We start from the raw sequence: 26,006 nt of genomic DNA on the forward strand, positions 1-26,006 counted from the left end.
TTCAGGACCATGGACAGTTCTATTTGGTTCAAAGTGTGATTTTAGGCCTTACATGAATACAAATCATAGAACGTGTGTATAGCTGGATAACATGGATGCTTTTGAGGAGTGAAGTCAAACAATCTTAACAACTGGTCATGGTTTAACTTAAAACCCTGCCATTTCCCATGTAACATCAATGAAAAAACTAAAACTTAAAACAAGGATGTCCACTCTCTCTCTTACTTTTTGTCATTTTCATCAAGCCTCTTGCAGCGTCCATTCATCAAAACAATAATATTACAGGTATACAAACAAAACACTTCCACCACAAAATCAGCTTATATGTGGAACATACTTTTATACCTAACAACTCAATACCTAAAAGTCTTCAATCTTATCTCCAAATTCTCAAAAATTTCAGACTACTCTACTCTAAATCTACAATTCTGTCACTCTGTGAGGAAGACTGGAAAGCTGCAATGAAAAAATTACCTTTCACAATAACAACAGGAAATATCAGATATCTTGGTATCAATATCTACACCAAGCTGTCAGACCTATATCTCCTAATTTCAGCCCATTACTTAAAAACACTGAGGAAGACCTTGTTCGCTGGAATGACAAAAATCATTTTTACAGTAGTAAAAATGACCACACTACCAAAATTAAACTACGCTTTTTCCATGACCACAGGTCAACCTACATCACACTGGTTTAAGACCCTGGACTCTAGCATTAACAAATTCTACTAGAAACATAAAAAAAACAAGAATCAGATTATCAAGATTAAAGAAACCAGAAGACAAATTTCAGATTCTACCACCTTGCAACCCATCTTCAATACGTAATAATTCATAACAAAATGGCTTCAAATAAACCATCACAACACCCATGCCTGGATATTGAATATGAATTCCAGGAACTACCAATATCAGATAATTTTTTACACAGCCAGTTAAAAAACATAATTGCTTCAAAAACCCATTCCCGTATAGCAGTGACTCTGACAGCTTGATGGAAACTTAACCGAATGACGGACCACACCCCCTGACCCCAAAATAAATTCATCCCAGTATGGCACAATCCAGACTTTCAAATTAAAAATAAACCAATACATTTATCTCATGAAATAAAAAATCAACTTATTGAACAGCACTCTTCAGCCACCTCCTATGATCAACCAACTGAAACAATTAACCTTTCACAAAAAAACACAAACCCTCTCAAAAACCTACAAGATTCTGTTAAAAAGTGATGACAATCCATTCCGACCCAAAACTGGGAAAAGGACCTGTTACAACTGATATCAACTCCTGGAAACAAATCTGCAACAACACTTTTTCAATGTCCTCAAACACTAAAATACAGCTCATTCAGTATAAAATCCTGCACAGAGTACACTATACTCAACAGAAAATGTTCAAAACGGGATTCATAGACAACAACATTTGCACACACTGCACACTAAACAACACATACGACTACTATCATGCCACTTGGATCGGCCGACACATTCAAACATTCTGGACAAATGTTACACGTAAATTATCCTCCATTCTGGCAGCCAGTTTCACAGAGATAGACTTTGACTATGACTTATATATAACAAATAGTTGGACTTCAGATCTAAATTCATGCGTTGCACAAATCAGTTAAGTTCTTGACTATTTTAAGCAGGACTACAGTACAACGAATTTTGGGTAAATTAAGACTTTTTTCAAAGTAAAAAGCACAGCTGGCCGAGTCACAGCGTCCTTAGCTCTGTTTACTCCAGCAGAAAATGTTTGCCTTCTGGAAGAATCCAACTGTTACAAGGACATTTTGCTAGGAAAATTCAGCAGAGTGTAACAATTTTTTAAAAAAAACTGATATGGGTTAATCCCACAGTTGATAGGAGCATCAAAGATGTTCAAAAAGATATAAAAACATGCTACAAGATGTAAAGAAAGAAATATTCGAAAGAAGAAATCCTAAAACAGGAAAAGCTTAAAGATACTATGTAAATGGTTCTGAAGATACATGGCGGGCAGTCACTTCTGTTTTGGGGGATAAACGGTGAGCGGGAAAGCAGATAATGTGGGGTCAACAGCAGCGCTACTATCGGGGCTCCCCAACCAATACCGCCCGGTGCTGGCACTGACAGCAGCCCACTGAGTCAAGATGGAGAGACAGAGGATAATGTCTCTAGCAGTAGTGATTGTTTTGATGGTGATCAGTCAAAAGAAAAAAAAAGTTTAATTTTGTAAAAGTGGCTTTGGTTTGCTAATATTGAACCATCAAGTTACATGTCAACAAAAGTTATCATGTGGGCTTCAAAATAGAGTAGTTCTGTCTTTATTTTTGTTAGTGATCCTGTCTTTGAACAGACTGAATGATACAGCAGAGGAGGAGAGGCAGGGAGCAGAAGAAAGGGAGCCAGGTGATCAGAGGGGGATGGGGAGACAGAGTCAGCTGCAGCTGGTCTCAGCGGAGAGGTCTGCCCTTCAGTGTTGGAGGGAACTAATGCAACTCTGTCCATGGTGCTAAAACAAAACCAAAATCTCCAACTTGAAGAAAGAAAATTGCTGCTTGAAATCAAGTTCTTAAAGAATCAGCAAGATAAACTGAAGTTGGAGATGCAGTTAATGGAGGAGTAAATACAGTATGCTGTGCACTTCTAATACTAGTGGCTTCTATAATTCAAGCTTTAACATGAATTTTACTGGGACTGCAGTGCTATATTATACTATACTATTATTACTATACAATATAATTAAATATTTCTTATTGTGGTTTTAATTGAGTAATTATTTAAGTCATCAGAATAATTTATTGAATTAACATATCTTGTCTCGTGAGAAAGTTAAAATATTTTCACCTGAGTTAAAAAAAAACACATCACATTAAAGAATATTATATTTGTTACGTATTTAATTTCTTTATGTAACTGAACAGGGAGGCAGGCAACACAGTGGCTCAGTGTCATGTGACTTTTAGTGATTTCAGGCAGAGAAAAGTCTGTCAAAATACATCTGTTGTACATGTTGACCAGCCCCATTCTGCTCCTCTGCTCCTCTGAATCTTGTATGTCCTCCATCGATTCACTCTGTTATGTGTATATATATATATATATATATATATATATATATATATATATACATACGTCAGGTGGCTGGTGACTCAAAAAATTGGGGAGGAGTGGAGGAAAACCAACATGGAATCTTACAACAAACCGCATCAAACTATATCACTGTCCCACCTGATGAAATCGGAGGGGTGGGGGGCAATTTTATATGCCAATAAAACAATTTGCTTGAGTGGTGAAAAGGCTGCTTCTTTAAAGATATTTAGCATATACATAATGTCTCTAAACAAAGAAGTGCTCATTTTAGTCATGGAGTGGTTCAAATGTGTCATTTTACCAACAAAGTGAAATTCAAATTTATAGTATTGTTCTATTGTGAAAACAAATTTATGTTCTCATCAAAAACAGACAACATATCACATGATTTACACGTGTTTCCTATGTATTTTCTTAGTATACAGAAATATATAAAGTAGTACAAAGCTTATAATGTGATACAGGTTCAGATCAGTGCTGAATACAAAAGAGATTGAACACTAAAAACATTCACAGATCTAAAAGTGTAGGTTCACATCAGAAAGTATTAATGCATGTATCAAATAAGTGACTTACACACTCTTATCTATATGCACCACATACAAAATATAGTCTACAAAGCTGACATGTTAACACTTGGGGTGTTAACATGAACACAAGACTCACGGTTCGGATTGTATCACGGATTTGAGTCACGGATCAGATCATTATTAGGATCAGCGAAAAAAAAGGGGGAGACAAATAAAACTTTGTTTTCCATTAATTTTGTAACACACTTACAGCCAGAAACAGCAAGGAACTTTTGCCCATGGTCTTAAATGAAAACAATATTTAAGATGTCCAATGTTTAAATAAAATAAAATAAAATATATAAAATATTCAATGCTCAGTTATTGCAATGTGAGGCATGAAACCTTCCTCTTTTAAACAGTGAATGAGACAGCCTCTGTCCACATCATCAAAACTTGATGATAACAAGATTCACCGCTGACGTCAGTTAGCAGCTAGATGCTAATTAGCTGCTCAGCTGCAGCACATTAAACAGCACACAGCACTCAACTCAAATGTCACATCGAACCCGTTAGATGCTTGTTTGATCGTTGCTCTTCAAAATCCCTGTTAGTGACACGCTGTCTGCCCATGACTTGTACTTACAGCTTTTTGTTTACTTTGTCTTAACTGAGACATTAAATTTTGCAATTAATCCGCAGTTCATATGCCTGCCGAACCGTGGGGGGCGATCCGTACGGATCACGGATCAACTACAATCCGTTACACCACTAGTTAACACTTGTTTTTCCAGTTATTTTAAGCTTATTACTCAATATACGGCTCAGCTTAAAAATGAACTAAAGAAACTGTCAGAAGCAAGACCTCCTGCACTCATTCGCTAATCACACATCATCAACAGGTGACCGAACAACCACTCAATTAAAAAGACAGCTCACTGTAACTTCAACAAGCAAACTACCCACAACACATTATATGATCTTTGCTGCATTCTTGTTAAGGAGATAAAAAACACAAAAAAGCCACACAGAGACATTTAACCATCAGAGATGAAATTAGCAACCAAAGAGACAGAGAGAGAGAGAAGCTGTATCTGACTCACGTTATCTGACGTCTTCTTCTTTCTATCATGGAGATGAAGTATTCATGTCATAACGTCCATTTGTAGCTGTTGGTCATCTTGTATGTTAGTTAACAGAACTTTATGGCTGCTGCTTAACCAGTCTGATATCATTAGCGACAATGACAAACGAGCTTACTCTCCTGGTTGTTTCTCCGGTTGCTTCTCTCTCCAGCCTCCCTGGCAGCGTCCTGCTGCTGCTGCGCTACACAATCCAGATAATTTCTCCCATTAGCTTAACAACAGTCCTTAATAGTCCTTCCATGGATGTATAACGAGTCCTTCAGGCTGCTACAACAAGCCAGCTGTTGCATTGGCTAACGCGAGCTATCTACTGCTGCTACTCTGCCTTACAGTGGAGAGAATTGAAGATGAATTCTGGAAATTATTATTGGACCAACTCGATGTCAATATTGCATTCTGGTTGTTGATTGGTAAGGGAGGACAGCCTCCCTTGGAGCGTCATTTTACGTGTCATGACCAATCACAGATTAGCATGAAAAAAGTCCAATGTAAGAGATCCCGCCCTGCGGAGGACAGCAGGCACCCATCCTCCTCTGTCCCCCACTCCACCACCCCCACCACCACCACCACTTCACACACTGCCCTTTCTCCTCCCGCCCTGCAGGTGTTGCTGTTGAAGCATTTTAAACAGAATATCAGTAATGGATTTTTTTCCAAAGAGGAGAGAAAAATACTTTATAAATAATACCGAGATTTGTAATGGTTTATTTCAACCAAATATTCTTTTTCATATTTTGATCTCCCTTTTGCCTCTCTTCAAAAATAGAGGAGGATCAACCTCCTCTAACTCTATGGACCAGCCTCCACTGATATACATACATATGTATATGCAGTTGTTCCCTCCCCAGATGCAGTACTTATTTAACTTCAGGTTAGCTTCTCCACCCTAAACCTCCAGCTAAACATCACCAAGACCAAGGTCATGTGGTTCAGTAGGAAGTGTTCTGTGCCCCTTCCAGCGCAAGATATCACTACTGTCGACAGGGCTATCCTAGACCAGGTCACTGAATACAAATACTTGGGTATCTGGTTAGACAGCACTCTGTCCTTCTCACACCATATCAGCAGGTTACAGTCTAAGGTCAAATCTAAAATTGGCTTCTTGCTTGATGCTGTTGTCTGCTAGCTACCTGCCCAATGCTTGTGTGCTAGACCGTATGTCATTTATGTGATGCTTGCTGTCACATGATATGCTTGTTGTGATCGTATGTAAGTGGTGGGTGTGTTGGAAATGTTTGGATGTGTGTTGCTGTCTTTGTAACTTTTGACATTTCTTTTTAGCCCCTAACTCCTTCCCTCAAGAGGCTTTGCCTTTTGCCAGGCTGCCATTGTAAATAAGAATTTGTTCTTAATGACTTGCCTGGTTAAGTAAAGGTTAAATTAAAAAAAATTTAAAAAGCACAGCCTGGTCTCAGTTTGCAGGTGTAAGCTTTGTTCTCACAGAACTCATCGAAGTGGGTCTCCATGCCGAAGAAAAAAAGAAAGAAACAGATAAGAAAAAAAAAAAACAACTTTAACTAGGCAGTATGGCCAATACAATTTTCTCCTCCAATGTTCTCCCTTACTGTCTTTTAGGTATGAAATTTCCTGTATCACAATCCCCATCCACCGCAGTTCAGCAGGGTATGCAGTCAGGTCAAACATAAAGAGGGAATGTTGTACTAAAAATACAGTAATTTGGGATGATAACCCCTAATTTAGACTGCAGAAGCCTCATAAAAGATTCAGCTATATTTTAGACTGCATTTTTTCAAAGACTGTCCCCCAATCACTTACATTGAATTTGCAAATGGATCTTTACACGACCAGAAATGATTACAGTGACCAAGAGCGCTTTCATTGTACACATTGGCATGTGACTATTATATCAAAGTAGAATTGAAAAGATAGGAACCTATCTTTTAGGTCATTTGATGATATTCTAAAGCTGTCTAAAGCTGAAAGTAACATTTTGTGGATGCATTAGAGAACCCTAATAAAGCTCTTTTCTGTGCAGAAGACATGACAATTTAGCGACACCAATAAACTGAGAGAGAAAAATAAATTCTTAGCAGCACTTTTGAGAAGTAGTAACTTCTGCTCTCTTTGGCACAGTTCACTCAAAGACGTGTTGTTTTGAAGAAACACTTTTCAACTCCATGTATTTAAAAATGAAGAGATGCAACTCCTGTCTTTCACAGAGTGTGGTATTACTCTGATATTTTGTTTTTAAACTGGGCTTAAATCATATTCCCAACATGAGCTAAAACTAACAATGAAATAAATATACAGTAGGTTGCTAAAATAAAACCTATTTGAAAAGTAAAAACCAAAATGGAAGCAGTCAATAGCTCAGAACTAAAACTATGCTGAAAGTAAAGCAAAATCCTGAAACATCACGAAAAGTAAAACTAATTTGAAAAAATAAGCTTTATACTGATGCAATTATAAATACAGTTACAAGCAGCAATAATCAGGATTCAAGCAGATTGCAAGAAATCACAAAATTTGACATTTTTAAAGCAGAAGACCAGATGCAGATGCCTTGAGAGATTAAGATGATGAAAGAATTTTGACTCTTCGCCAAGCCGTTTTCAAGATAATTGCAAAACGTAAACTTGATTATTACAGCCTGAATAGTGGGTGGAATTTACAATCCACCTGTGACATCTAGTATCCAAAGAATGCCCAAGAGAATCTTGGTAACAACTGAATGAAGACTTGTGGAGATAAAGATGTTAATTGATTTTGCATATTTTGAAAAATATAGTGACAGATTTCTGAATTGACCACAGTTTGCAGTGACGCAAACTTTGTCACAATTCAGTGGATGTGCTGAAAAAACTTAAGCTCTGTAGGATGTACAGGTGATTTATTTTGATTTTTTGAAGTTTGGAATATGAAGTGTCTAGAAATTTAGCTTTGCTGTAATAAGCCACACCCACTTTAATCAATAATTACCAAATTTTATGCATCGACCGAATCATCACCCTATCGTGCAAACTAATTTCATACGAATCCATGCAACTGATTTCGAGATATAAACTTTTCACATTTGTGGTGCCTCCTAGCGACAGAATATCCTAGGACTGCGTAGCGAAGCTTGGACCTAGCATCCGAACACATGCACCAAGTTTGGTTACAATAACTTATGAGCGTTTATGTAAGATTGAACTTAGTGACACAGGTCTAAAAAAATATAATTTCAAAACAGAATGACGTATGCTGACAAAGTTTCAAGACAATTAGCCCCAAAATTTCTGACAAGTTATAGAAAACAGGATTTGGAGAAAACTGAGTTGCAAAAAGGCCACAAAATTTGACATTTTTAGAGCAGAAGACCATTGGAGCAAAGATGCAGACTAACAGAGATTGAAATGATGCAAGAATTTTGACTCTAAGCCAAGCTGTTTTCAAAATAAAGGTGAAAAGGTAAACTTGATTGTCGCAGTGCACCTTGAGGTCAATGAGTGTCATTTTATGTGCCCGAGTAGTGGGTGGAATTTGTAACTGACCTGCCAATTTTGGTGACTTTAGGTCTTACGGTTTTTCCTGCACAAACACTTTTAGAAAGAAAGAAGAAAGAATAAAGAACAAAAACAGTAGGGCTCCAGCAGCAAGCTTTGCTGCTTGGAGATCTTATTCCTCAGAGTGAACGCAGCCGTTTTACAAGCTGTATAATAAAAGCAGTAAAAAGTACAGCAGCAGCAACACAGGCTCAGTAGAGGGCAGATGTCCCAGCACATTGCAGAACACAGATAGCTTTATCAGGACATTAACAGAGCAGGGTATAGCACACAAGCCAACAATATCAAGTCAGCTAACAAGTGGGCCAACTGGCCAACAAGTCAGCCAGAAAAGCAGAGACACAAACTGTAGAGTGAGCCAATCAAGCCTGAAGTCTGGAGCAGTTTCTTTCTGAAAACACTGGATGACCTTACAACTTGATTAGGGCCGACTGTCAGTCAATTATCACAAAGATAAAAAAGCAGAAACATAGCAGTTACAAATTATTGATTGCTCTAAACGTTTAAAAAAAATCTTTGCTTTGATTTAAGACTTAACCTAAGCGTATCTGACTGCCCCTTGTTCTGATCTGGACTCAGTTGATTCAGTTATTTTGCTGCAAGAAACTATTCAGGCCGGCTTCTCTGGCTCCCTCCTCTCCTACTAACATGCACACACACACTTACACACTCATGTACACACCGTACATGCCAATAACCTCACCGTCCCACCCCCTCACATACACACATTCATATGTAAACACCCAGAGACAGGCTGTCCCCCTCTGAGTGAGTGCAGCAGAGCACAAGCTGCTTAATAACTGGCAATGATGGGCTGCTCGGTCCCAGTCGGAGACCAACCTGAAGCGCTCTGCCCAGGATGTCAACTCTATTCACATCAATTACCACTGACTGCTAGCCTGCCTGCACCACAGCACTGACTGACAACTAGATAGCACTCTCACTACTGTGGGCTATGGTGACTTTGGATTTAGGTTTGCGGTCGTCACAATGTCAAACACCTGCTCCCACAAGCGTCAAGTAGCCACTCAACTTCAGAGGCTGTACTCTCCAGAGCCTGTTTACTGTGGGTATGTTGTAAGGGGAAAAAAGCTCTGAGGTTACAAAGGATGACTGGATTTAGACAGGTGGTGTGGTTTCACCAAAAACCAAGTATGAAGAGAGGAGAGGAGACAAAATAATGGTCAACATTTTTCTTTCTGACTATGTCTCTGTCAAAGCCATCGACTGATCTAGTCACTGTCAGTGTCAGTATTCCTCAGCTAGTGAACTCACATGTCTAGCTTGGCAACACACCGCTCACTGCCAAGACAATTCTCAATCCAGTGGGTTGCTTAACTAGAGAGCAGTCAATATCAGCCTTTTTTTTTCTACTTAAACTCTTAAGTTGCATTTAGCCATTATTAGGGTGTTTCTCAGAAACAACCACAACATCAAGCTAACATGCCACCAAACCAATTTGTACCAACCAATGTACAAACTGCCAACAGCAGAAGAGCATCACAGTGCATACACCAGAAAGCTTATCAATTCACAAAGACAATCAAAAGAAGTAATTCACGATTAATACTAAAGCAAATAACTGTACATAGGTGGATAAGCCAGAGCTTAAGCCAAAAGCAAATGTTGGCAGCCAGCACCACCAAGCACCATTACTAATTCATCGCCCACATGAAGATCTGTCAGGCAGCAATAAAACCCTCCAAGAGAATTTTTTGCCGGCAACAAACTGTATCCAACTGTTGTCACACCCTTGCTAGAAAGAACAGCATAACATTGAGTCAAGTTTAGCATAATGAAAAAGGGGACGAGCAGCCGGCTTGTTCATTTTTTTAATGCTACCTGATGTGGTACGGGTACTGATCTTTCTCAAGTGGCCAAGGCAGAGCCTCATCAGGGTAAATCAATAGTGAAGTCTGTCTGAGGGCAGATGAGTCATAGAACTGGAGTTGTTGATTTAACAATATTTTGTTTTTGGTAATCACACTTTTTTTTTTTAACGGTGTGGTATTTTGTATCACTCTGAATATTAAATTACTGACCGCAGTAGCAAGAGAGGATGCCAGCCAGCAGCACAGGTCTGTGTAGCATATTTAAAACACAAACATTTGCTGAATGATTTAAAACTTATCAGCTGTGTGTATGTATGCAGATCTACAAAGCTCAACTTTTAACTTCAGCAATGCAGGAAACAGAATTTTAACCTTGCTGAGTGGATATTTCTTACTTCATTGTCTTGTACCTTTGACTTCTTTTCAGTGAACCAATTTTATTATTGTAACTGCAAACTGTTTTAAGGGTGAATTAACTAGAAGTGTTTTGTGTTCATCTGAATCTTGAACACGTTCTAACTTCCAGCCAGCTCACATTGTCTATGCAAAAAAAAAAAAAAGATTACGACTTTTACTTCCTGAACCCTGGCCGCCAAAAATCTGTTCTATAGCCAAAATGGATCACTGTGATCTTTGGCTGTGAAGTAGCTTGTCTAGTGAGTGAAATTAACATTAGTTCAAGCAGCTGGAGTGGACAGCTGTCAACAATCTAATTTAGGGTATGTCAGACATCATTAGCTCTCATTGTCAGACTCGATTTACAGGAGGGATGTCATTATTACCACAGGTAGATATAACACCACTTTTAAAAGTCATTATTGTTATTTATGAGAATATAGGTATCTAATAATGTTACCATTAGATAACTATTATTATTATTAATATTATTACTGTCAAAAAATCTTCTCAAATGGACAAAAAAATTCCTGCTTCTTGTCTGCCTCTTTGCTATGAACTGTCCAATAAAGGCTCAAATGCCCCCCCCCCCCCCCAAAAAAAAATACTATACTGATGTGTTCCCTGAATGTCATCGTGACATTCGTCATTACACTGAACATGGTTGGTGCACTTTCAATCTCTTGTGGGTAGCTCTGTGTTGGGCAAACATCACTGCGCATGCTCAGGGACGACTTTCCATGTTTACACTGCTTCACTAGTTTGATGAACAGAGAGAAATACAGAGTTATATTTGCTACTGTATCTTATTACACCTCTTCAATGTAATGTGAGGTTTGGATAAAGCCAGTTCCCCTACTGCAAGCTTATGAAAGGGATTCCTGGGAGTTTATAAATAATGATTAGAAACCTCAGGCTTCGGTCTGCATGTTCTGCTGCTATTGTTCTTTCAGCCCCTCAATAAGACAGTTCAGTTCAGTAGGGATTTCCACAAGGTCCATGTTGATCACATCTGGCCCTGCTCTGGCACGGGCCCTTTATGATAGAGAGCAGGAGGGTCTCGCATCTCTCCAGACTCTAATATACAAGACCTGCTCCTTTTGAAATTGACTGTGACCTCTGCCACACTTGCAATGGACTAGTGCTCTCCACTGTATGGGATTTCTGATCTCTCTCTGCCGTTCTCTCTGCTCTCTTATCAGCCACGTTCTTTTTTTCTCCCGTGATATTAAAGTGTGCACAGTGACACTGGCACACTTATGAACACGTTCTACTTACACAGACATACATGCACGCACATATACATAGACACTTACATTGATGACAAGAGACACAAACTACACTATAATGCACACATTCCCACACACACACACTGTCGTCAGACATAAAGTTATAAAAAATGAGACAAGCTTCTTTAATAAATAACTTTCTTATTTATATTCTGTTTGTTTTCCTCATCATCAAAATATTTTAAGCTGCTACAGAGCTCCACTGTTATAAAATACACTGATACTGTACTGTACTTCAGATTGCAGAGCCACATATGGCAGTTTACGTTGTTTGGCAAGAAAACAATTTAAAAATCTCACTTCGTATCATACACTCACGTTCACTCACACATGAATACACACATTCAGATTGTGATTAATTATAGTACACACACAAATGCCCACATGTGACAGCTCACATTTGTTGGTGTCATATTCTACTCAAGCCATTGGTGTGTTTGTGTGCTCTCCTAAATGCCAGACATTGTGTGCATACATGCGTGCAAGTGTACCTCATTGGGACCTTTACCGGTACAAACACCGACCTTGTTGGGACCAGTAGTCCTCATGGGGACTACAGGCTGGTCTTAATGAGGCAAAACATGATTTTTGAGGTCCTGGATAAGGTTAGTGGTAAGGTGTGAATTGAGGTTAGGGTAAGGTTAAGGTTAGGCATGAATTGGTTATGGTTAAGGTTAAGGTTAGGGTTTAGCTACGCTGTCCACAATGAATGGAAGGCAAGGCAATGCCCTAACAAGGATAGCTGCGCAAACTCTGTGTGTGTGTATGTCTGTGTGTGTGTGTGTGTGTGTGTGTGTGTGTGTGTGTGTGTGTGTACGTGCGCATGCATGCATGTGTGTATCTCGTGTCAATATCTTTGTTCCTTAAGGTGTGGTTAATGCACAAGTGTGAGTGTGTTTGTGATTGTGTGTGGTATGGGGGTAATAAATCATGATCTGAATGTGGACGTGGCTGGGTATGAAACCTCAAGCTCTTGCTGCCACCCCAGGCAACTGCTGCCCTATACCAGCCAACCACCGTCACATTTCACATGCACTCTAATCAACAGGGGAAAGTGCAAATGGATTAATATAGTTAGACGGCTAATGCCACAGATTACAGTGCACCGCAGCCTAATGTGAAATGTATGTGTTGCTCCAGGAACATGATTGGAAAAGCTGTTGATAGATAGAATGTTCTATTAAAAAGGAGGCAATGCTATCAGGGTTTACCAGCTGACACTGGTTTAAAATATGACCAAACCAGACAGACATGGGTAAGGAGGAAAACTGAGCATACACTATGTAAAAATGTTGAACAGTGGTTACTTTCTAAATCAAAATCTATACAAGTAGGTGTCATGACTGGCAAAGTTCTCCTTGGTTTGTTTCAACAGCTGCTTTTATGCCTTCCTTGTGCATTTGAGTGACTTCTCTCTTCATATGCAACAAGCAAACAAAGAAAAGAGCACTCCGTTGTGTACCTGTTCTGTCTCTAGGAGACATGCAGATGCTTTGTGTAAAGAGCTGAGCAGATTAGCACTTCATTACCATGGTAGATTGTTTAACGAAGACACTCTGGGAACAGAGAGGCAGCTGGATTATGACCAAGCCATGTTTTCCATTTAGACAGGATTATTACTTCAGACTGCACACCTCGCATGGGGAATATGACTTAAAACTGAGAAAAACACCTATCAGCCAATCATTTTATGTTACCCTAACTCCCTTGCCTTGTGAGGCCTGAACTGACAGGAAGTTTTGGCATCTGCCAGCAACATGAAAGTTAAACAACTCTTCTGCACTTTGAATTTCAGAGAACGTATTGAGTGAATGTGTTTTCGGTATTGACTTTTTCAAAGAGCCAACAAATGGATGCCTGATTTCACCATCCTTATTGAGGAGGTCCTGACTAGCAAGAATAGTCATTCAGTAAATTTGCCATGGCCTTGGATGTATCTTGGATTGAGATCAAATGTGTATTTTAATTTGTTCAAAAGAACAGGATACCTCAGAAGAAATACTGACTTTAAGGGGACAGCTCACATCATGTTTTTTTGTGATATTCTTATACTGTGATGATGTTGGATGATGTGTTAAACATGGAAAAAGGTCTAAAATTTGAGATGAATGTACTGTATGTAAAAATGTTTCCTGAAAGTCAAAACCCCAGACTTCGGCCTGCTCTGAGCACTCCGTTTGCAATGTTACCTCTACTTCCTCCTCGTTATGACATTAGATTGTTCGCATATACCCCAAAATGGCTGTTGCGATGGTTGTTCCAGGGGTTGTTCACATAGTCCACTTGCAAATTTTGGATTGAATTCAGATGCATTTGAGAAGTTTCCATTTCAGGTAAAGAACAAAAACAGGAAGTGAAACCCTACTACTACTTTTTGTTTACGTAGCCTCCGGAACCTCTCGAAGTCTGCCGAGGGGCAGGTTCCAGAAACTAACCAATCAGAGCAGAGCAAGCTCATTAGGAGGGAGGAGACAGAGACAGGAGCTAAAACAGCCTGTTTCAGACAGAGGCTGAACTGAGGGGCTGCATAAAGGGCCAGTATAAGAAAAATAAGAAGTTTTCTGAACTGTAAATCATGCAAAGATAAACCAGTAGAGCCCCAGAATATAATCATAGACCTGTTAATGTGCATGATATGCCCCCTTTAAAAATGTCTCTGACCACTAGAAGGAAAACATACAAACATCCAATTCAAAAACAAAAAATGATGCAATCCAGTGATCAAAACATGTACTGTATACTATACGCCTTCACAAAGTCTTAATATGGTTGTAAATTTGTAGGGTTAAGGGTTGACAAATGTGTCAATTTAAAGATAAAACACAAAAACAAACTGAGTCACATATATATTTTCTCTGATTTTATGCGTTTTGGTACTTTGGTCCAGACTAATGCTACTCCAACAGATTTTTGTCTTGGTGAAGTTTGGATGAGTGCCCCACTCTGAAAAGAACATGTGAAGAAAAAAAAAATACATTAAGCAACAACATGCCTCTCTGGATGCACCATAAAGTGGCATTATTGTATTCTGAGCAAAGGGAGGAAATGAGAATAGAGATGAGGTTCAAAGGCAGTGACAGGAAATGAGTTCTGTTTGTCCGCTGTGGCACCAGGTACTTCATCAAACCTGTGTATGTGAAAGATATACTGTATATGTTACAGGGCCTCTGAGCCCGCAGGAAGTGTGTGCATAACTATGAGGAGACAACCTGACACAACAGCAAAAGGCACGCAATTGTCCTCTTTCTCACTGGGGCCTCATCATGGATACAATAGATCAGACACATTCAGACAGATGTATATACATGTGAACAGAAGCATGCATATTAATGACCAAATAAATATGCATACCTTCATGTACTCTTAACAGTACAGACATACAGGCATCAGTCAAATACACTTTTTTTAAAGTTACTACAAGGAACCTTCATTTTGTGTTGAATTTGGCGGCACCTGTGGACAAAAGCAGTTGTGTTTCCTGGAATGAAGACTCAATTTCCCATGATCACCGCTGCCTTGTGTTGTAAAGATCTCGATCCGGCTAGCGCATGCATATGCTTTGGAAGCGAGTGAAAGACAGAGGTAACTTATTTACTTTTTTTAAATACAGCTGTTTGCAGTATGCATAGTGATGAGGTGATGTACTCTGTTTGTGGTTATGTAAGATTAATAATTCTAATATGATGATGGTTGAATAAAGTTAACTTTGTTTTAGTGTACCTCTCTTTTTCTCTCGTCTTTTTTAAAATGAGTCGGGAAGCCGACAACAAGTCTAACTTTACTTGTAACGTCAAACATCAACATCAAACGAAGAGAAATGTCCTCCCCTCGTCCTAGTAACATCTTTGTACTTCCTCATGCTACAATGCTACATGTAATGTAAACATAGATTCTTCTGGTCTGTGTGCCATAAATTGTTTCATCTGATTTCACAGAGAATCTGACCCGGTGGCAGACATTTAGAACAACTATATAGAAATAGTCAATCTTCTCGCTGATGGTCTCGTTTGCTTATATAGGTCATATAGCAGCAACAGTATTAAATTGAGACTGTTTCATAACCAGTCAAAAACTCCTCGTATTTGCTTTAAATACCATAATTTCCACACAGTATTCCACATCACTAATGATCTCAACAGTGCTACAAATCGTTCTGAACACTAAAAAACCCAATACTTGCTCGCCATGATGTTTTTCAGCAAAACCACAAGGCCCCACATATTACTTTTTAAAAAATGTATGTGCTTGTGAGCGTATGTGTCCGTGTGTGATACAGTATGTTTTTACCCTCCCTCCCATTCTCCTTTCATCCTCTGTGTCTCAGAGGACAGAAAAGGGAGAGGGAGACTGCAGTGTTTAAAATGGGCCGTCAGTCAGTCTCCCTGGAGTTTCCCATCCTGTAGGAATCTCATTATCAACAACCGCTGGCACATCAGAGACAAGGGATGTGAGTGTGTTTTGTGTGCATGTGTGTATATAGTGTGAATATGTGTATAACATAGAAAGTGACAAAAAGAAGGCGAAAAGAGAAAGATGGGAAGAGCACACACAAGAGGCCATCATTTTGTAGAATCTCAAATACTGGCATGTCTGCAAGGAGCCTTTTTATACATAATGAACGCTGCTTTGTGTCAAAGCTCCTACTAGAGCGTATAGCTTTGTATGTAGCCAACCCACTGCAAAACATAGCAGGCAGTGGACTGTACTGCTCAGTCTTCTTCTTGTTATAAGATGATTATAAGAAGTACGTTTCTTCTGGTGAACCATCACACTTAAAAAATAAATAAATGTCGACCCAAGATCAGATATTTGTCAGTGATTGGCCAGAGCTATGTGTGCGGTTACTGTTATTGGAAGAAAAATTGGAATACTGAGCGAAAAGGGTCCTGTAGTGATAATACAGGCCCCTCAGTGCCCCAGTATTCTATAATCCAAACAATGTACTCTGAATGTTGAGGGTTCGATAGCTTTATGTTTTAAGTTCAACACACCATCTCGAATCCTTACAGTCACTCCCCACTTTGTGTATGATTTTTTTTTTTTTTTTTTTGCTGGTATCTGATATTTCCCAACTCATTTTTGCCAATTGCCGATGCTAATACTGATATATGCACATATTTTTTTCACCTGGCTGAGGAGACTATTACGCATACAATCATAGATTGTGCTAAATATGATCAAGACAGACAATATATGAAGGAAGAACTTAGGAAGACTGGATTTCAGGAGCTCAGCTTTAAAATTTTAATGAATCTGCCAAGTGAGTAAAGCAGTAGAATTTTCTTTGAGTTTATTAGACAGACAGGATTAATAGTAAGGTTTTCATCTCTGGTCCACACTCCGAGGCGGAAGGTGGCGGTAAAGCACCCAGTACACTGGTTGCCAACTGCCATTATAAACCAAAAAGAAGAAGTTTTTTCAGAGTGGTACATCCTGTCCGCTGAGGTGTTTCCTATCTCATCCAAGGTGTTTCCTATCTGTGCGGCTGAACACAGCAGCTCCTATGTGGACTGTTTCACCTTGACAGTCCCAGTGCTTCCTCCGCAGGCTCCACTTCACTCAACTGCCTGACAGACCCGCTGCTTCTTCCCACTTTAACCTGAATAACAAACCAGGGGTCAGTGCTCCGGTTGGATCCACATGGAGAGCCGGGGCTAGCTGGGAGGCTAGTGGAGCGTTAGCCGCAGCATGGCCAGAGCCTCCCAACTAGCCCCGGTTCTCCACGTGGATCCAACCGGAGCACCAATCCCCTGTTGGTTATTTAGGTTAAAGTAGGAAGAAGCAGCAGGTCTGATGGGCAGCTGTTTGAAGTGGAGCATGCAGAGAAAGCACCAGGATCGTCAAGGTGAAACAGTCCGTGGAGGAAATCACAGCCAGGCAGCAGAGGTAACGAATGAATTGACCTGTCATATCGGCAGAAATGTTCATTTCAGGCTGATGCCGATATTTCATTTTAAAGCATTTATCGGCCAATACCGATGATGTGCCAATATTATCGTGCATCCCTAATAAAAATTAAAGAGGACAGAAAAATATACTATGAAAAAATGTTTGCTATGGAGTAAACTAGCAATTCATTTTCATGTAATCATATAATAAATCTAAATAAACATGTTCATTGTCTTTTATAACCTGTTCCCTTTTTTCTTAATCTTATCATTAGACTCTGGCTGACACAGACTTCCACATACAGCTAGCATACACACCCACTGGAAAGCTTGGTGACTGGTTAGTTCACCCAGTGCTGCAGCAGCATCCCATGTAATGTTTCCTCTCTACCATAAAGGGATTATTGGACTTTCAGTCAATAGTAAGCAGATTAAACTGAGCTACGTGTGTTAGCAGACACCACACGAATAGACCAGCAGCTCTAATCCCACTAAATACACACTCTCCCTGCCACATGACATATGTGTAGAAGAACATTTTATTTATGACATAGTACTGCAAAAATATTTAGTAGAATAACCAAAAATATATATTTTATTGATGTTTCATGCTACATTTTTACATGAGTACTGCAAATGTCATAGATTGGCAAGGTAAACATAAAAATTCTTATTTTGGTGCCCAAACTGAGATCATAATAACTGAGGTGCTCTTATGGAAAAAATGGTTTAGATACAAAGCTACATATCTTCTTCCTTTTTTTATTTATTGTGTCTGAGCATAATTCTACCACAATCACATTGGTTTAACTAATTTATAACAGTGAAAAATAAATGGCTGCACATTTACAGAAAATAATTCGGTGCCAGCCTGGTTTATTACTGCTTTTTCTAAGCCTTGAAAATCAGTGGAGTCAGTGGATTTAAGTCTGGGAACATTTTGTCTAAGGTGTCATTGTGTTTTCAAATTGTGCTGCCTTGCTTACGTTATAAGCAACACAGGTAATTTTTCAGCAAATTACCCTAGATTGTTTTTACATTGGGTCAAGCACAAGACTGTAATGTGCTCGAAAAATATCACAACAGCAGTGATTTTGGCTGTGGGCTAGATAAAAAAATGAATGCCACTATAATTGGCAAAATTATTAAAATGACCCATGTTCCAACACAATTAAGCCTGATAACTTACAGCTACCTGCCATATGCATGCATACACATACACATTTACCCACAATCGTGCCGACAACCAAAGGAGGCACTTCTGAGCAAAGTTAATTGAAAGGTTGAAAGTAGTTGCAGGTTCAATTTGGAAGTTAATGGTTTAAAATTATGATAAACTCAAGTTTTAACATTGAAATGACCTTTTTGAGCCAAATGAAGAAAGAGGAAATGGCCACCAGTGAAGGATAGGCTGATGAAACCACCTCAATGCACCCACCACCCACCCATTCCCCCTCCATACTTTCTAGCCCTTGTTGCTATCACTGATATTAGTGTAAAAAGTAAAGACAGACAGCAGGCGCTTTCTTCCCAGTATCATAAACCCATTAGGTTGCTATCATGCCTGGAGCAGGCATGTGAGCATATGATATATAAATACATTTTCTTCTCTGAGGTACAGGTCTGCACAGATGGGGGAGCATTTTGACGGAAGTCAGCTTATCAAGTCTGCCTTATCTCCCTTAGACAGTTTGTAAAGAGCAAAGAAGCAAAAGAGAGTGAGAGAGAGAGAGGGAAAGATAGAGAGAAAGTGAGGAACAGCCAGAGGTCAAAAAGCCACAGGACTGCTGGTCGCGTCAGATTCACAGCCCTGCAAGGGTCATCTTGTCACAAAGCACACAGCTGGGGGACTCACCTTGATCAGGAGAACCAAAGTTGACTTAAATTTCTGTTTCTTCTTTCACCTGACCTCAAACTAAACACTGGAGGTAAGGTACTTAAAAGTGTTTACTAATTTTTGTGTATTATATATTTTGAACACCAATAATTATAAATATGGTTTAGATTTCATACAAAATAACATTTAGCATGCCTTAAAATCATCTCCAGTCAACTTCAGCTTTAGTAATGTCTTCTTCAGGCAAAACATAAAAATTAATGTTTTTTTCACTACATTACCGCTCTTGTAATTTTGTAGGTGACCATAATGGAAGTCATCTTTAACAGTTTATCTCTTGCAAGTGTATTTTTTTAAACTTTCACAAGCTCATTATGCTATTATACAATAATAAAAGTACAGGATCAGTGTAAAGTCAAAATTATAAAAACAAATGACCCTGGTAGTAAGAATGACTTCCAAAACTGCTGAGTCTGGCTATTATATCGTAGCCACATTTGGTTCATTAAGCTGGGAAGGTGAGAGCTTCAGTTCAGGACTGGCACACTGATCTCGATGAGCAAACCGCCAAAGGTCACTCTCATAAAGCTGCTGTGGGAGATCATCCAGTGCTACTGAAAGCATGTACTGTCACTATCATTAAGTGTAAACATGGAGCTCCCAGTAACTTGCAAAGGGAATGACAAAACAAGAGTTTCATATCGATAACAAATAAGGACAGAAATAAAGAAAAGTTGATGGTTTAATTTATGGTGAATTAACAGATATAACAAAAATGGGACATGATATAAAAAATACATTTTGGCAATCGCTTTAAGATTGTTGAGAAATTATATAAACTTGGATATCAATCACTACAAGGAAGGTGGAAGAGCACAGAGTGCTGCATGAAGGTCTAGGTTGGATATCAACCAGCCTAAACTAATCATTATCACCTGTGACTCGAGACAAGGTTAGGGACTCAGTTCGGCAGGTAACTAGTCACCTAAGGCCTGATTTATTTTCCAGAGGGCTGATTTATTTTGCGCTTATATCTGTAAAGAACCTTCCATCTGGCAGATCACAAAACCATCAACACTGTAATTAAAATGCAATTACCACCTCTCTCCTCTTCCAGTTACACAGTAATCCCTGAGAAGTCTTTCCATCTGTGCCATACATACACACTCTCAAACACGTGCACACACACACACAAGCGATCACACGCACGCAGTTCTTTTGCCTCAATCCACGGCGCACTTTCAGCTTGCAGCCCCTGTCAGCACTCCACGACAAGACAACACTGTCTTACAGCTTCCAAATCTGCTCTTCAACTCAGCTTACAGTGCAAAGCCTATCTGTTTCTGCACAAATCACCTTCTCATCCTTTTGCACAGTCTCCTCCTTCTCACCATGGTTCCTTCAATATTACATATCTTATTCAAAACCCCCATTGTGCCCAGAAAAAAAGGGGGGGGGGGCTGCCACATGTGATACTGGATTGTGAATTCTGTTACACAGCTGTAGTTAGACGCTCATAACATGATGAATATGTCTGGGTATCGAATACTTACTGAGTGCCACCAACCAAATAACACATGCCAAGAACTGGAAATTGGCAACAAATGTTTGGACACATTCTTAGTCTTGTTAACTCATGTTTTTTTTCTGATTTTTTTAACTATCATAATTTTGTTAATTTTATACAGTTTTATTTAGGTAAAATTCATGTGCAACTGTTTATATTATAGCCATATATTTAACACTGATGGATTTCAAAGATTTGCCTATTTTGTCAAATGAAAAACATGTTTATACTCACCAAAGTCAGGTATCAAAGAAATTGTGTTGGTATCTGTACAGAAACTTGGTATCTGCAACAGTACCGACAATGATACCCAGCCCTAGTAATACATTTTTGAAGCCCATGTGATGACTTGCAGTTCGCCTTCAAACTTTATTGCACTTTTTAGAATTTTCTCGCCAATGACATAAAATAGTAAACTTTGGAGTACAGTGAGAAAGTCACAGAACAGGAACAGACAAATCTTACAGAAATGGAGGAACAAACAGGGTGTGCTTACGGTATGGTATGTCAGTGTGTGTGTGTGTGTGTGTGTGTGTGTGTGTGTGTGTGTGTGTGTGTGTGTGTTGGGGGATGGGTATTGAGTTTCCCCTCTAGATATAAAACCTTAATTACTTCTGACTAAAACTGTAATTAAAATATATCACAGCTGCAGCCTTACCTGTGTGTGTGTGTGTGTGTGTGTGTGTGTGTGTGTGTGTGTGTGTGTGTGTCTGTTTCATACGTCTGTGCACATGTTGGTGCACATGATCGTGTTTGAGTGTGTGTGTGTGTGCCACTGCAATGGGACCTCAGTGAGTGCCACAGATAAATCACCTCCACACGCAGCTCGCCAGCACAGGGACATGGGGAGTGGGGGTGTAAGAGAGATTAGAGAGGGGTGCAGGGGAAAAAAAAGAAAGAGATGTGGCAAAAAGAATAAAAGAGAGAAATACTGAGAGCAAGACAGATAACATGACTTACATTTTCATTCAAGCTCTAATAAGAGGAAAAGCTATACTGTACAGTGTGCAGAAAGAAAGTACACACAAAAGTTTTCATTTTCACCAACAGAACACCAGAAGTAAAATCTGATCTTTCAGTACTGTTATGTAGAACAGAACCTCCTCACTTTGAAAACTTAATAAAGATTATCCTTTTATCTGGGATTTTTTTCTCTTCACCAAACCTCATTGAGGCCAAATCAAATGCTTTGAACACTATAAAACTGGATACAGGGGATGTACTGTGCCACAGAGCAGGCAGTTCAACCACTTCCTTGCTTTTTCCTCACATAGGAGCCACAGAGTCAGACGATGTAGCCGCCATGAAGTCATGAACCATACTTTCATTGCTATTGCCTGAGTGTGCGAAGGCATTGGGGGAGGCAAGGGAGGAAGAGGTGGGATGACAAATAGTGGGCAGCTGAAGCCATTGGGGTTAAACACAATTGTTGTTGCAGAAAGAGGACATTATTGGAAATGGCTTTGCCACCGTGGGCGCCCCTGTTGAATAGTTTTTTCCCTTCTCCCAGGCTAGCAATGATTCCCCTCTGCCTCCCCGTTCGCACACATGCATACACACATGCACACACACACACATACACACTTAAGTGGAGAGGGATCTGCAATAACCTGTGGGAATTAAGTAGGTGTCAACACAGACAGAGCTCAGTGAATCAGGGTGCAGCAGGTGATGTAGCTAAAGGGCGAGGTGCCGGTCACAATGCCGACGTAGCACAATGAGTATGCATAACTATAATGGCTGATCATAGCAAGGAAGTCGGTTAAAAGACACCCTAGTAATCACCCTTCAGTATGCCCCAGCCCATCTTATCAGTGCATCCCCAATAACAAGACAGGAAGAGCTATTTGTTTCCTGAGTCCATTCTACACCTGGCTCTGGGGACATGCTCCCCTCTGTTGCTGGTGAATGAGATAGCCTTTCACTGCAACCTTTACGAGCTTCTCTCACAGACAACACAATGTGCGCAATCAAATCTGACTCACTCAAATAAAAGACACTTCTGAATTGGAAAAATGTTCCGGTGTTACACAAGCCAGGTGTGCTTGTGGCACAGAGTCTAGATGGAGCAGGTGAATTTCATGAATTACATAAATAAAACCAAATAATGAAACATTTTGCAGTCATGTGACACCTGCTCTGTTTGCTTTGATTTTACACAACACACAAAGCTTTTATCTGAGTGAAATGTGCAAGGAGGAGGGGGAAAAGGCTTTGATTTTGGGGAGGGGGCAGACCTATTGATTTTCTTGACATTGGGCTCTCCTTGGCATTAGAGGTGCTCGTCCCTCTCAGCTCTGATTACCTATGTGCAGTGTAAGCTGGGCTTTTTAATCTTATCTGCAAAGATAAAATAATGGTGAGAAACCATCTGCTCCTATAATAGGAGAGCACCTCTAGCTTGCTATCAAGTTCTTATCAGGGTCCACGGAGAATGCTGTAGACTATATTGGAATGTCAAACGGTCAATAGAACAACACAATACGCAAGCTATTTTCCTTTAAACAAAGACAGCTGAATGGTTGACTTTTTTCTCATTAGATCTATATCCCTAACAGGTTAATATCAGTTAGTGAAGCTTTTCAAATGCAGAGAGAAGGACAGATACTATATATAATAAAAATAGGGATTAAAAATACCTGTCGAGTAAAAAATAAAAGTCAGAGAATTTCGTTTGAGAAAAAAGGCCTTTTGATTCTGCAATAACTAGTCAGTTAATTAATAACATCTTTACCCTGAGCTTACGCTTTTCTGGTCTCATCAATCAGAGTCAACTGCTGAGGTGATTTTGGCAGTTGCGGCATTAACCAGTTCTCCTCAGGTTACTTTGTCCATCAGGGTGGAGCTATCACAGGTGGGCTGCACTCATGAGGAAGAGAATCTCTATACAGTCAACTGTAGAACCATTTATCAACACAGCTGAGGGTGTACAGTATAGAAGGGCTGTTTGTCATGTGCAGTCATGTAGTGTCATCAGAGAGCTTCTGTCTAAGCAGGCTTTGTTACTCAAAACTTTGTCACATGGAACTGAACTACATATAACTATGTACTGTATGTTTTTGTATCTGTCTCAGTACTGTAGGGATATACAGTTAGTTTAAGTTATATGTAGCTTATGTCTACATGTATTTCATACAATCAGATGGATAAAATCAAGCCGCAGCTACTTTCCTCAGCACTATGCTTTCCCCCAGCAGGGCTCCTGCTCGGCAGTCTCAATCAAGACAGAGCTGTTGTCAACCACGTGGAGGGGACAGGGAGCGTGTTAGCTCCACCAGATTAAATTAAGCTCAATCCCCCAAAGATCCACATTCAGGCAGGATTCAGGTCAACGTTGAGATGACGAGCAGCGCTGTATTGATTTCTCCCAGTTCCCAATCATATTACTCTTCTTCTGCCGGCTAATTCAATTCCCTTACAGACAGTTCACAATTCAGTTCATAATTACGGTGATACCAAATTACAATGTATCTTGCCAAAGAAATTGGATTAGGGGCTTCAAACTGCGCTGTTTGATTACATCAAATACCTATTGTTGGGTGGGTCGTGACAAATTCGGGAGTGTCTGTTCACAGAGGCGTAATGTGTCGAACCAGCCCAGTTGGGGTAGTAATGTAACTACAACTGTTAGAACAAATTAGATTGATGTCATGAATAAATTGTGGTTCTTGCAGAAGAATACTTTTGCATTTAAGATTCCTGCATAAGTTTTCCAAACTCAATAACTCTAATGAAAACCCCAATGCTTCTTTTTTTTTTTTTCATCCTCAAGAGACAGTATCATGTGTCATGTAGGTCCATTTCTGGCTTTCACCTGAAAGTCATGGTAAAGGGCAGATGGCTTTGTACTGACAAGGAGCTCAGCCTGCAGCATTGATTTGTTTACTAATAGCTGATGGAAACCCTAGAGTGCCTCTCCTCTTTACCACCAGCCATGGGGAGATGAATAATTAATGGCTTTTTAGCTCTTTTTTAGCTATAAAAGGATTACTGAAAGTCCATTCAGTAATGTAATACAAACACTTTTAAAAAAGCCTTTTCATGCTGCTACAGCGCTAGTTCTGGAGATCAGCCTCTCTTCCTTTTCACTAAGGCCTTTTGGAAAGCTTTACAGACTTTGGGGCTGCTATAAGGTGGTTAACGAGGGAGCTGTTAATGAAACTGGTATGTTAATCTACAAGTGTAAATATGGCAAATGAACATATTCATTGTCGGCTTAGTGGTTCCCTAAAATCTGCTCTTTTCCACACATATTTTACATTTGATGTAAAATGATAACATGCTACTACAGAGTTAGATGATAACTTGTTGGGCAAATAGTAAGCTAGTTGTATGAAACTTAATGCAAACAAGTAAAATTGGCGTTACAACTCTCAGCGTTATTTCCAGTTTAATAATAGCAAATGCTCTTAATAATATCTTCCAAACATCACTTTGCTTACACACACTAAAAGACAGACAACGGATGAGAGACAATTTAATCTTCAGATAAAACCAAAAAGCATAGACAAAGATCTTGCACAGAAAACAGAACACTTTAATCTTTCTTCCCCCAAGGCTAAAGAAAGAGAGACAGACGGGGAGATTGAGAGATGGAGAAAGAGAGAGACTGAGAACAGACAGACTGATAGAGACATTGATATAATTGAATGTGACTTTTTCCCAGCACCCACCTAGCCCTATGTCCATCTGTAGACAGCCCTGGACCCACCACAAGCACCCACAACAACAACCATACTCTCTCCCCTCCTCTCACTGCGCACTCACACACACAAAAAGAGAACATCTGGAGTGTGCACCAATGGACCTAGCCTAGTGCCAACCTGCCTAATAGCCTATGGAGTCAATTATAAGAGGGGAGAAATGTTCTGGCTTAATCGCTAATGGTGCCATCTGGATAATGGCAGATTTCAGAGAAGAACTTTTGCTTCTTCCTCTTACCTGGTCATCTGGGG

General features: G+C 39.6%; 1 protein-coding gene across 3 annotated transcripts in view; it reads right to left on the reverse strand.

The window, feature by feature from the left end:
• Window positions 1-26,006, reverse strand: part of agbl4 (AGBL carboxypeptidase 4) — a 432,805-nt gene that overhangs the window by 224,861 nt on the left and 181,938 nt on the right. The window lies entirely within an intron of this gene.

The sequence above is a fragment of the Thunnus maccoyii genome, chromosome 7, assembly GCF_910596095.1.
Source record: "Thunnus maccoyii chromosome 7, fThuMac1.1, whole genome shotgun sequence".
Lineage (NCBI taxonomy): Eukaryota > Metazoa > Chordata > Actinopteri > Scombriformes > Scombridae > Thunnus > Thunnus maccoyii.